Genomic DNA, 14,394 nt, shown 5'->3' on the forward strand with positions numbered 1-14,394 from the left:
CCTAGGATAATTGCCATCATTTCTTTACTGGACTATCACAGTAACATTCCACCTGGTGTCTCTATTCATCTGTGTACCCCATAATCTAGTCTATAAGCCTTTGGGTGGTTTCCTAAATAAATGAATGATGGTAAATAAACAATATTAAAAAAATCAGCTCATCACCTCCTTGCTTACTATCTTCCTATGTCTTCCCAGTACACTTAGAATAAAATTCAGAATATTATCTACTTTCTCACCTCTGAGAAAGTGACATTTGTACTAAGAAGTCAATGGTAAAATGGAGTTAGCCATGCAAAAATACAGGCAGAGAAAAGAGCAGTAAAGAAGGCCTAAGGTAAGAAACAGCATTTTCTAGAAACGGACAAAAGATACTGTTAAGAGAATACTTTCCCTACTCTGCCTTGCTCCTTATGCTCAATTCACACTGACCGTTTGACTATTCTATCTAAAGTATCTTTCTTCTGCCCCCATCCACATTAAGTTATGCTTTTTAAAATTTTAATATAGAGACAGGGTCTCACTATGTTGCCCAGGCTGGCCTCAAACTCCTGAGCTCAAGTGATCCTCCTGCCTTGGCCTCCAAAAGTGTTAGGATTACAGGCATGGGCTACCACGCCTGGCCCATGTTATGCTTTTTAACCCTTTATAACATATATCACTATCAGAAAGTGTCTTATGGGTACACCGTTTAATGTTTATCTTTACCACTGGAATATAAATTCTGTGTACCTAGAATGATGTTTGTCTCTAGTACCTATTTAATGAATGTTCACTGTGGACCTTCATTAAATATTTTTAAATGAATGACTGAATCTTACATATTAGGCTCACATTTAATAGAATGGAGATCCTGAAGTACTTTCAAGTTTCTGTGACTTTATGGTGTTTACTCTGTTTGGAATATACTTAACTGCTTATGAAAACTTTACTTATAATTTATGCATCGATCAAGTGTGATTTTCATGAACCCTCTTTTGTGTGGAATTTAATTGCATATTCTGATGCTTCCCCTAACATTTTATATGTACTTTTATTATATATTGTAGCTCCTGCCTTGTATTGCAATTGGCTATTTTCCATGCCGGTCTCATTTTAGATAAGCTTCCTTAAGGACACAATGTGTTCTGTGACATAACTTTATGTGTTCTTGTGGGGACTAAATATTGTACTATGTAATTATTCAAAACATTTTTTTGAATAAATTATTCTCATTTTTCTTAACTTCAGAGCATTTTGCTTTGCCATTGGGAGATTCACATTTGGGTCAAGAAGAATTTGATGCAATGTACAGCCAAAATAAAAAAATTATTTTTATAGATATATCTAAATTTCTATCACTCTATCACATTTTTACATTCCATTACCAATGAGAATTACAGATTATGTATTTCTCTTCTTCTGTGTTCTTATCTTTTAATTTTTACCTGTGATACGTTTTGAAATTTATATAACCTGGCTAGACCTCTTAGATAGTCTTAGTGCTTTTCTTTGGCCTAAAGAGAGGCAGCATCAGATCTACAACCTTTTTTCAACTAGACAGAATAGTTGCTGGTGGTCTTTCTGTGTTTCGTAATGTTCTATTTATTTAAAAATGAAATGAATTGGAATGGCCAGATGTAAAAGTTTTTGAAGATCACTGATTAATAAATCTGCTAACCTGAACATGATATGAACAAAATACTCTGCAATGTATTTCCTTGAGGAGATTAGGAAATATATCCATTGTGGCAAAGTTGCTTCAGCAGCATACTTTTTAAATTATTTATTTATTTTAAATTTATTTTTAGAGACAGGATCTTGTTCTGTTACTTCAAGCTGGAGTGCAGTGGTGAGAGCCTAGCTCACTGTAGCCTACTTCTGGGCTCAAGCCATCCTCCTATTGCAGCCTCCCAAGTAACTGGGTTTACAGGCTCACACCACCACTCCGGGCTAGTTTTTAAGAATTTTTTTTTTTTTTTTGTAGAGGAGGCAGGGTATGGTTATGTTGGCCAGGCTGGTCTTGAATTCCTGGTCTCAAGCAATCTTGGAACGCCTCAGCCTTTGAAAGTGCTAGGATTATAGGTGTGAGCCAGTGTGCTCAGGCAGGAGCCTACTTTATTTTTTTATTTTTTTTTTGAGATGGAGTCTTGGTCTATCGACCAGGCTGGAGTGCAGTGACGCAATCTGGACTCACTGCAACCTCTGCCCCCTGGGCTCAAGCGATTCTCCCACCTCATCCTCCCCAGTAGCTGGGACTACAGGTGTGTGCCACCACACCCGGCTATTTTTTGTAATTTTGGTAGCAATGGGGTTTCACCATGTTGCCCAGGCTGGTCTGGAACTCTTGAGCTCAAGCCACCTGCCTGCCTTGGCCTCCCAGAGTGTTGGGATTACACTGTGCCCAACTGAGGAGCACACTTTTAATGATGAAAGAAGTTTCAATCTCAGCTCGTCTTGGAGCAAATTTAATAAACCTCCCTCTACTCTGCCTTTTAAAGTATTGGATGAAGAGGTGGGTCTTACACCCTGGCTTTAAGGTCAACAACCTTGAAGACTGACAAAGGGATCAAATTCTAAAACTGAAAACTCACTACTTGGAGTACTCTCCCTTTAGCTATCCCTGAATTCTGTGAGAGCTTGTTAGCAGCAGTGCTCTCTGTTTATCTGATTACTTTTGAGTGGGGATTGGGGAGGGGTAATGTGTTGCACAGATTTTCTTTTTGCCTGAAGGGGTATCTTACCCTGAGTTTGTTTGTAATAATGTTTAACATTCTGCTGCAAGGCATATAGATTTGGAGAGGAAAAAAAATTTCTATCTTTACATTGCCTTTATGTTCTTCTGAATGTCTTTCTCTGAGTGGTATTTAAGACTTCTATTACCTTTACTTTTCTTTCTTGCATCATTACCTTTTATAGCTAAGAAATCATTGTACTTGTGGGCTGGGCATGGTGGCTCACGCCTATAATCCCAGCACTTTGGGAGGCTGAGGTGGGCGGATCACCTGAGGTCAGGAGTTTGAGACCAACCAGCCTGGGCAACATGGCAAAACCCCATCTCTACTAAAAATACAAAAATTAGCCAGGCTTGGTGGCAGGCGTTTGTAATCCCAGCTACTTGGGAGACTGAGGCAGGAGAATTGCTTGAACTAAGGCGGCAGAGGTTGCAGTGAGCTGAGATTGTGCCACTGCACCCTAGCCTGGGCAACAAAGTGACACTCCATTTCAAAAAAAAAACAAAAACAAGGCTGGGCGCGGTGGCTCATGCCTGTAATCCCAGCACTTTGGAAGGGTGAGGCGGGTGGATCACGAGATCAGGAGTTGAAGACCAGTGTGGCCAAGATGGTGAAACCCTGTCTGTACTAAAAATACAAAAATTAGCTGGGCACGGTGGCAGGAACCTGTAATTCCAGCTACTTGGGAGGCTGAGGCAGAAGAATCGCTTGAACCAGGGCGGCAGAGGTTGCAGTAAGCTGAGATCAAGCCACAGCACTCCAGCCTGGGCGACAGAGTGAGACTCCATCTCAAAAAAAAAATAATAAATCACCATTCTTATGAGATTGTGATAAATATAAAAATGCCAAGCTTTGATTTGTAATGTATGAATATTTTTCTTTTCCTTTTATGTATCTATTCATTTTTCTCCCCAACTGCCCATCCAGCTACTTTCTTTGAATTCTAAAATTGCCTACCTTGTTTGTCATATGTGTACTAGATATTAGGTTATAAACATCTTGAGGGCAGAGGCTTCATATTTTAACATAGTTTTATATGATCGTGGCTATGTAGGTACTTAAATAATATCAGATATTCATGATCAGTTTCAAACTTTCAAATGTTGGAAGTATTAACACATCTTGAAATAATGTAAAGACAAATACTACTCAATAAAGAACTACCAAAGTATTTGAATTAGGGGGCAATAAAGTATAGAAGAAAGAAAATGGGCATAACGGGATTAAATCTCAGATTTAACCGTTATTAGATATGTTTCCATGGGTAAGATATTGCTTTACTCTTCTGAGTTTGTTTTCTCATTTGGGAAGATGAGAAATGTTAACTTCATATGATTGTTTAGAATATTGAAATCTATACATAAAATGCTAAAGCTGGTGCCCAATGTATGCTAGCCATGTGGTAAATAGTAATAATTAGCAACCATAATGTTACCATTAATGTTTATTATTTTTCGTAGTTAGATATATAAATGAATTATTTTATAATGCCCTTGAACCAAATGCTGAATATTGTTATAAGTATTCTGTCACATACTTAAGTTATATTACTCTCAATGTGTGTTAAAATATTGGATCACTTACCCCCACCCCATTGGATCAATTCCAGATGGATAATAGAAAAGTAAAACAATAAAAACATCCTTAAGATAGTGGGAAAAAAACAAGCCACAAAGTGACAGAAGTTATTTACAACATATGTAACTAATAAAAGGCTTAGATCCAGAAGGTATAAATAACTCATATATGTGATCTAGAGTCTTGAACAGGCATTTCTAAAAATAGGATAGCCAATCCTCAGCCTCATTAGTGACTGGTGAAAGAATATGTAGATTAAAATCACAACACGGCACTAAATACCCACTAGAATGGCTAGACTGGAAATAAAAATCACAGTTGGTTCAAGGGAAAGGTAAAATTTAGAATGGCATAGTATTTACGTGAATTCATTAGTGTCAATTTTTTACTGAATGTGGAGACTGACACAGAATACAGATGAAAGTCTAAATGTTTATGAAGTTAAGTATTTTTATAGTCTTTAGAAAAATCAATCCTGAATGAAGGATGAAAAGTAACATTAAGCAACTATATCCCAGGGGTTGATTTTGTTGAATGCCTGCTATAAGCCAGCATAGTCTGGCTGCTGGATATGCAAGAATACAAGACATTACTTAAGAATTTGTGACCTATGATAGTTCTTTTTTATAGTAAGTATTACTTTCTGTTTTTATATCTTCATAAAATAGATGGTATTCCTATTTTTACAAATGTGAAAACTGAGTCTTTGAGAGGTTAGGTCACATTTAAAAGATGACACTGAAACTCATTCTCTTTCTATTACATCTCATATTTAATTAATGAAAATATTAATAAACTTACGCATTCTGATTCAGGTGTCCTCTGAGAGCTAAGATTTGAACTCTTGTTTCTAATAGTGGGCTGATTGTATGAACTAGGTAATTTAAGGGTCAGGAGTCAGCATAATAACTTTCTTTTCCTGATCTGCTCTACTTAAAAAAAGTCAAAACACAAAATGAAGTCGGATGTGCTCAACTTGGAGAGGAACCAAGGAAAGATATATAAATATGATTAAGGTTTCTGGAAATAGATCCTTTGAGATGTGACAGAAAAGACTGAATTTATTTGTTTAATAAACCTAGAGAAAGTTGAAGGGTTCAAAATGGGCATAAAATAATGACTAAGAAATGAGGATTTTATTATTATATATTCGCATAGGTAGGGTTCAGTCAGTCAGTGAACATATTTTGATTAGGAATATTATGAAGGTTGTGCCAGATTTATTATTTGAAGTATATTTTCTAGGAATTAAACTGTCAGGGGGTGGAGGAATGTTAGGCATAGGGTCTTAGAGAAATTAATGTAATCTGTGACTTCAGAATTTAAGAAGGTTCTACTTATCACTATTTTATGCATGAATAGGAGAAACTTTTTTTTTTTTTTTTTTTTTTTTTTGAGATGGAGTCTCACTCTGTCGCCCAGGCTGGAGTGCAGTGGTGTGATCTTGGCTCACTGCCACCTCTGCCTCCTGGGTTCAAGTGATTCTTCTGCCTCAGCCTCCTGCTTAGCTGGAACTACAGGTGCATGCCACCATGCCCGGCTAATTTTTTTTTGTATTTTCAGTAGAGACGGGGTTTCACCATACTGACCAGGCTGGTCTTGAATTCCTGACCTCATGATCCACCTGCCTCAGCCTCCCAAAGTGCTGGGATTATAGGCATGAGCCACCGCACCCGGCCAGAAACTTCATTTTGTAGATAATTGTGCCCTCTGTGTGGTGATAGCTTTTGAACTCTTAAAGTGAGAGCTACAACTTTGTTTCTTGGCCAGGTGTTAGTTATTTTGATCTATTCGGTTCAAATCCTGTCAATATAATTATGCAGCCTTCTATTTATCATTTTTCAAATAATTCTAATTATTTTTACTTAGCTTATCGTTATGGTTACTATTCTTCATTACATCATTCTTAGCTGAACCAGTGAACAGACCTCAAAGTTTTTTTTTTTCCCCTGATTCATTAGTAGATAATTTGTGTCAATAAATATCCATGCAAGTAAATCTTAGTCTTTTGGAAACAAGCGAAGCACATTGGTCATCTCATAAATTAGGAATGAGGTTCTACGGCTGAGGATCTGGTGCTTCTTCATTCTATTTTGTTTGTTTGCAAACTGAAAATAAACTGAGTCACAAAGATAACCTATGGATGTCAAAAGATAATTGTTTTTATGTCAAAAGATAATTGTTTTATGGATCACAAAGATAACCTATGGATGTCAAAAGATAAAAGTACTTGAAAACAAAAGAATTGTTTTTAAGTGCTTTTGATAGTCTGTGGTTGGTTTGGGGAGTAGTATGGAGAAACATACCATGCATTAACAAAGGGGAAAACTTTTTAAGTATTTTAACCCTGATGTTTGAAGAGTTTGAAAAAATGTTATCTATGGGTGAGCCAGAAGGGAGCAGAGTACTCATTTGTGATATAAATTGCCTTTTCTGAGTGCAACAGATAGTATTTAGCTGTTCGCTTTCAAGCATTGCATATTCTTCTGAACTCATTGGAAGATCTAACCTTGATAAAATATGTGAGTTATAGAAAATTAATACCCGTTCGTATCTGAAAAAGAAAATAAAAATTACATTGAGCAGTCAGTTATGTCCTATAAAGCCATAAGTTTGTGCCAAACAGCTTAGGTGCTTTACCATTTTGCCAAAGAACAAAAAACAAAACTTGACCAAGTGTTATTAATTTATTCTATTTTTAATGTATAATTTGCACTTAGGTAGTAAATCAAAGTATAACAGCTAAAGAAGTCATGTGCCCTTTCTCAAGTCTTGTGATATGCACGTAGCATTAATTTGAATCTATAAAGGTATTTTGAAATGTAAATCAAATTAATAATAGTCTTATCAGATCTTATTATGGCATATAATTAACTAGGTGAGTATCAGGTGATTACTTTCTCTTAGCTTTTAAATGTCTCCAGTTATGTTATTTCACTAAAGTTAGCAGTATATTCTAATTTTCACATGGATATCCCTGAAGAGTTACATGTAAGTAAATAGAAATTTGGTTAATTCCATTCTATTTTAAAGAAAATGGAGGTTCTTAAAACTTAAGATAATCCTTGGTGAGTATTTTAATGTGACCTAAACAAAATTTTTATGAAATGAATAGCTTCATGATTAAAACTGTAAATTTGAATTTTGTTATTTCAGAATTGTTTAAAACAGGTCGTCCTTATTATATTATTAGAAGTTTGAATTGTGGCTTCTCTACTGTATATACTAATTGTTTGGTCTTGGGCAAATCACTTTACCTCTTTAAGCCTTAATTACTCAACTCTTAAAAAAGAGATTATGCCTACATTATAGAGTTCCTGAGTATTTTGTGAAGTAATTTTATAAAACTCCCAGGATGCCTGTCTCGTTGTAAAGATACTAAGTATAGATAGGTATAGATACAAATAAAAACTATAATAGACCAGTAAATTGTGATTGAAGGTAGGGTTTGTGACTTATAACTATTAATTTTGTACCGTGTAGTTTTTACTAGTTATTTTATCTATAGACTCCTATATAGTAGGAAAAAAACAACTCATTTTCCCCTGCTGCACATACTCAGCACAGAACACTTTTGGTCACCAAAATGTTTTTTTTTTTGGTTGTTATTTTGTTTTCTTTTCTGTACCACACCAACCAGTTCTGCAGCAGACACCAATAGGATTTCCTACAGTTTAACCCAATTCTGACACTAATCGGAATTAGTGCAAACCCCACTGGGTAAGATCCCAGTACCACACAACTGCTCCCAACTTCAGACATCAATCGAAAGCTCCAGGTGGTAACCTGTGCTGTTGACTAACTGGCTATAAATTGAAGTTTCCCACGATCCCTTCCTGTGGTTCAGTTATTTGCTGGAGTGGCTCATGGAACTTTGGGAAACACTTATGTCTACTGATTTATTATAAAGAATATTACAAAGAATACAGATGGACAGCTGGATGGAAAAGATGCAAAGGGCAAGGTATGTGGGAAGGGACGTGCATCTTCCATGCCCTCTCAGGGTGGGCTACCATCGTAGCACCTCCATGTGTTCAGCAACCTGGAGGCTCCATGAATCCTGTCCTTTTGGGTTTTTATGGAGGCTTCTTTGTTATAGCCAAGATTGATAAATCACTGGCCACTGGTGATTAACTCAACCTGCCCCTCACCTCTTCCCAGAGGTTGGTGGAACTGAAAGTTCCCAACACTCTAATTACAAAGTTGGTTCCCTTTGCAATAAGCCCCTGTCCTGAGGCTATCCAGGACCACCCAGCCATCTTATTAGCATACAAAAAGACACCATTTTGGAGACTACAAACGTTTTAGGAGATGAGTACCAGGAAATGGGATGAAAACCATTTCTATTTCTTATCATAAATCACAATATTACAAGCCCCAAATGCCTAGTAACTCTTTCTTATATATTCCTATATTTCTAGGTAACAATTCAATTGTTCTATGGATATTTAAATGAAAAAACTGAAATATTTAGTGTCAATAGTTGGGAAAATTCACAAATAATGAATTATACTCTATGAGTTTTATGTAATATTCTTTCCTTTACCACGGTAAAGGAAAAATTGTTAATGGTCAAACTGTTGGCTTCAGAATTTATGGCAGTGGTTGAATTTATTCCAGAAAATTTGTCTCATGATCTGTCTAGACATGAGCATAGGCAGAAATAATGAGTCTGGATTTTCAGTTGTATCAGTTACTTTGTAATGAGGACAAGGTAAAATCGGTATTCTATGAGTGGTGGGAAGCTTTGATTCCTTTAGTCCCACTGAGGGTAACATTAAAGGTGCTTGCAAATGCAGAAATATTCTTAGCCTAGGATGTAGAAATAATGGTTTTCTGTTTAATTTATGAAACAAACATTTTCCTACAAAGTATTCTACATACTGTATACTGCATTGCTTAATGTAATGAGGCAGATTTTCAGCTTTATAGATAATTATATTGAGTGCCAATCTGTTTATCAGTAGAGTTTTATCAAGTTCCTATAACATTTGCAAAGCAGTGGTTGCTGTTGGTGTTGCGGATATAGTAATTTTACAAGAATTAGAATTAGGGAAAAAGAAGGAAGATGTGTTTCAATCAGTCTCTGAACATTAACTCACTTAATCGTGAAAACTATCCTGTAGGGTTGATAGTGGTATTCTCATTTATGAGGAGTGGAGTATGGAAGACTTAAATTAAACCTAGAGAAAAGTAGAGTTTCAGAAAAATGGAAAGGACGAAGGCATTTCACATTTAAAAATGAGTATGTGGGAGAATTGTTAGCAAAAGAATGGAGTGTATGAATTTAGCCAAGTTTATTCCATAGTTTTCAGTCAGGAATTTTCTTCTGATGAACTTGCACACTAATTTCAAAACACACATTCATTCTTTGGTTCCTAGAAGGTTATATGAAATTCAGATACATAGATTCACTTTGATGTGTTAGAGCTTTTTACTAGTTAGCGATCTGTTGAATAAGTTAAGGGACACTAAAATTTAGTATTTGTAAATGTTGAAATAAATTTTCTTTTTTTGGTGATTGCTTAGAGCTGTGATTCAGTATTTTCCTGAGAAGTCCGGCTGCCACAAATGTTTGGGAATCTTATAAGGCTCCATCTGCAAATGCTCATGACCAGATATTTCCTGCGATGATTTTTAATGTAATATTTTAATTTTTCAGCTAAGCAGACTTAGTTTTCCTTTGGAATTTTATCAATGCACCATCAGTATTGCCTTGAGTTAACTGCGGTTTTTGTGTTACTATTATGTAGGAAATAATATTAGGTTTTTCTTTGGTTGATCATTTTGTTATATAATTCCTATACAATTTTTATTGCTATTTATTTTGGTCCTCACCACTTCTTCTGCCTTTTTTTTTTTTTTTAAATCACAGATTGTTTATGTATCAGAATACAATTTGCCACAACTTCAGGGGCTGTGGTTAAGTTTGAAAACCAAGGATTACATTCAGTTATTTTTGCATACTCTCTAACTTTCTTAAACATACTCAACTGAATGGATACATTCCCATTCTGTCAGTGCCATGCCTCCTGTTAACATTTTTCTACACTAGAAGCTCTTCCCATTTTTGCTGAGAGAGTGTCTGGCATCTTCTCCCAGCCTCCATTCCTAATGGTGGCTAGAGCTAAGAATGTATTGCTGCTTTCTTTTGTTCCTTTTTTTTTTTTCAATACTTTTAAGTTCTGGGATACATGTGGAGGTTTGTTCTTGGGATACATGTGGAGGTACATGGAGATACATATGGGATACATGTGGAGGTAAGTTCTTGGGATACATGTGGAGGTAAGTTCTTGGGATACATGTGGAGGTTTGTTACATAGATATACACGAGCCACGGTGGTTTGCTGTACCCATCAACCCATCATCTACATTAGGTATTTCTTCTAATGCTATCCCTCCCCTAGCTCCCTGCCCCCAGCAGGCCCTGGTGTGTGATGTTCCCCTCCCTGTGTCCATGTGTTCTCATTGTTCAACTCCCACTTATGAGTGAGAACATGTGGTGTTTAGTTTTCTGTTCCTGTGTTAGTTTGCTGAGAATGATGGTTTCCAGCTTCATCCACGTCCTTGCAAAGGACATGACCTCATCCTTTTTTATGGCTACATAGTATTTCATGGTGTATATGTGCCACATTTTCTTCATCCAGTCTATCATTGATGGGCATTTGGGTTGGTTCCAAGTCTTTGCTATTGTGAATAGTGCTGCAATAAACATATGTGTGCATGTGTCTTTATAGTAGAATGATTTATAATCCTTTGGGTATATACCCAGTAATGGGATTGCTGGGTCAAATGGTATTTCTGATTCTAGATCCTTGAGGAATTGCCACACTGTCTTCCATAATGGTTGAATTAATTTATACTCCCACCAACAGTGTAAAAGCATTCCTATTTCTCCACACCCTCTCTAGCATCTATTGTTTCCTGACTTTTTAATGATCGCCATTCTAACTGGCATGAGATGGTATCTCATTGTGGTTTTGATTTGCATTTCTCTAATGACCAGTGATGATGAGCTTTTTTTCATGTGTTTGTTGGCTGCATAAATGTCTTGTTTTGAGAAGTGTCTGTTCATATCCTTTGCCCACTTTTTGATGGGATTGTTTGTTTTTTTCTTGTAAATTTGTATAAGTTCCTTGTGGATTCCAGATATTAGCCCTTTGTCAGATAGATAGATTGCAAAAATTTTCTCCCATTCTGTAGGTTGCCTATTCACTCTGATGACAGTTTCTTTTGCTGTGCAGAAGCTCTTTAGTTTGATTAGATCCCAATTTGTCAGTTTTGGCTGTTGCCATTACTTTTGGTGTTTTAGTCATGAAGTCTTTGCCCATGCCTATGTCCTAAGTGATATTACCTAAGTTTTCTTTCAGGGTTTTTATGGTTTTAGGTCTTACGTTTAAGTCTTTAATCCTTCTTGAGTTAATTTTTGTATAAGTTGTAAGGAAGGGATCCAGTTTCAGTTTTCTGCATATGGCTAGCCAGTTTTCCTGGCACCATTTATTAAGTAGGGAATCCTTTCCCTATTGCTTGTTTTTGTCAGGTTTGTCAAAGATCAGATGGTTGTAGATGTGTGGCGTTATTTTTGAGGCCTCTTTTATGTTCCATTGGTCTATATATCTGTTTTGGTACCAGTACCATGTTGTTTTAGTTACTGTAGCCTTGTAGTATAGTTTGAAGACAGGTAGCATGATGGCTCCAGCTTTGTTCTTTTTGCTTAGGATTGTCTTGGCTATACAGACTTTTTTTTTTGGTTCCATATGAAATGTAAGTAGTTTTTTCTAATTCTTTGAAGAAAGTTAATGGTACCTTGATAGGGATAGGATTGACTCTGTGAATTTCTTTGGGCAGTATGGCCTTTTTCATGACATTGACTCTTCCCATCCATGAGTATGGAATTTCTTTCCATTTGTTTGTGTCCTCTCTTATTTCCTTGAGCAGTGATTTGTAGTTCTCCTTGAAAAGGTCCTTCACATCCCTTGTAAGTTATGTTCCTAGGTATTTTATTCTATTTGTAGCAATTGTGAATGGGAGTTCACTCATGATTTGGCTCTCTGCTTGTCTATTGTTGCTGTATAGGAACGCTTGTGACTTTTGCACATTGATTTTGTATCCTGAGACTTTGCTGAAGTTGCTTATCAGCTTAAGGAGTTTTTGGGGTGAGATGATGGGGTTTTCTAAATATACAATCATGTCATCTGCAAACAGAGACAATTTGACTTCCTCTCTTCCTATTTGAATACTCTTTATTTCTTTCTGTTGCCTGATTGTCCTGGCCAGAACTACCAGTACTATGTTGAATAGGAGTGGTGAGAGAGGGCATCCTTGTCTTGTGCCAGTTTTCAAAGGGAATGCTTCCAGCTTTTGCCCATTCAGTATGATATTGGCTATGGGTTTGTCATAAATAGCTCTTGTTATTTTGAGATACATTCCATCAGTACCTAGTTTATTGAGAGCTTTTAGCATGAAGGGGTATTGAATTTTGTTGAAGGCCTTTTCTGCATCTATTGAGAAAATCATGTGTTTTTTGTCATTGGTTCTGTTTATGTGATTATGTTTTTTGATTTGCATATGTTGAACCAGCCTTGCATCCCAGGGATGAAGCTGACTGGATTGTGGTGGATAAGCTTTTGGATGTGCTGGTGGATTCAGTTTGCCAGTATTTTATTGAGAATTTTTGCATCAATGTTCATTGGGGATATTGGCCTGAAATTTTCTTATTTTGTTGTGTCTCTGCCAGATTTTGGTATCAGGTTACTGGCCTCATAAAATGGGTTAGGGAGGAGTGCCTCATTTTCTATTGTTTGGTATAGTTTCAGGAGGAAGGGTACCAGCTCCCCTTTGTACCTCTGGTAGTATTCAGCTGTGAATCTGTATGTTCCTGGGCTTTTTTTGGTTGGTAGGCTATTAATTACTGCCTCCATTTCAGAACTTGTTATTGGTCTATTCAGGGAATTGACTTCTTCCTGGTTTAGTCTTGGGAGGATGTATGTGTCCAGGAATTTATCCATTTCTTGTAGACTTTCTAGTTTATCTTCGTAGAGGTGTTTATAGTGTTTTCTGATGGTAGTTTGTATTTCTGTGGGATCAGTGGTGACATTCTCTTCATCATTTTTTATTGTGTCTATTTGATTCTTCTCTCTTGTTTATTAGTCTGGATAATGGTCTATCTTTTTCGTTAATCTTTTCAAAAAACCAGCTCCTGTATTCATTGATTTTTTTGAAGGGTTTTTCGTGTCTCTATCTCCTTTAGTTCTGCTCTGATCTTAGTTATTTCCTGTCTTCTGCTAGCTTTTGAATTTCTTTGGTCTTTCTTCTCTAGTTCTTTTAATTGTGATGTTAGTGTGTTGATTTTAGATGTTTCCCACTTCGTACTGCCATAAATTTCCCTTTTAACATTGCTTTAGCTGTGTCCCAGAGATTCTGGTACGTTGTGTCTTTGTTCTCATTGGTTCAAAGAACTTCTTTATTTCTGTATTAATTTCGTTATTTACCCAGTAGTCATTCAGGAGCAGGTTGTTCAATTTCCATGTAGTTTGGCAGTTTTGAGTGAGTTTCTTAATCCTGAGTTCTAATTTGATTGCACTGGTGTGTGAGAGACCATTTGTTATGATTTTTGTTCTTTTGCATTTGCTGAGGAGTGTTTAACTTCCAATTATGCAGTCAGTTTTAGAATAAGTGCTATGTGTCACTGAGAAGGATGTAGATTCTGTTAACTTGAGGTGGAGAGTTCTGTAGATGTCTGTTAGGTCCGCTTTCTCTAGAGCTAGTTCAAGTCCTGTATATCCTTCTTAATTTTTTGTGTTGTTGATCAGTCTAAAATTGACAGTGGGGTGTTAAAGTCTCCCACTATTGGGAGGGAGTTTGTGTGGCAGTCTAAGTCTCTTTGTAAGTCTCTAAGAACTTGCTTTATGAATCTGGGTGCTCCTATATTGGGTGCATATATATTTAGGATAGTTAGCTCTTCTTGTTGCGTTGATCCCTTTACCATTATGTAGTGCCCTTCCTTCCTTCCTTCCTTCCTTCCTTCCTTCCTTCCTTCCTTCCTTCCTTCCTTCCTACCTTCCCCCCGCCCTCCCTCCCTCCCTCCCTCCCTCCCTCCCTC

At 36.6% G+C, this 14,394-nt stretch overlaps 1 protein-coding gene across 3 annotated transcripts in view; it reads left to right on the plus strand.

Moving 5' to 3' along the window:
* Nucleotides 1-14,394, plus strand: part of MNAT1 (MNAT1 component of CDK activating kinase) — a 236,277-nt gene that overhangs the window by 87,141 nt on the left and 134,742 nt on the right. The gene's annotated exons all lie outside the window — the stretch shown is intronic.

Source organism: Gorilla gorilla, chromosome 15, assembly GCF_029281585.2.
Source record: "Gorilla gorilla gorilla isolate KB3781 chromosome 15, NHGRI_mGorGor1-v2.1_pri, whole genome shotgun sequence".
NCBI classification, from domain to species: domain Eukaryota; kingdom Metazoa; phylum Chordata; class Mammalia; order Primates; family Hominidae; genus Gorilla; species Gorilla gorilla.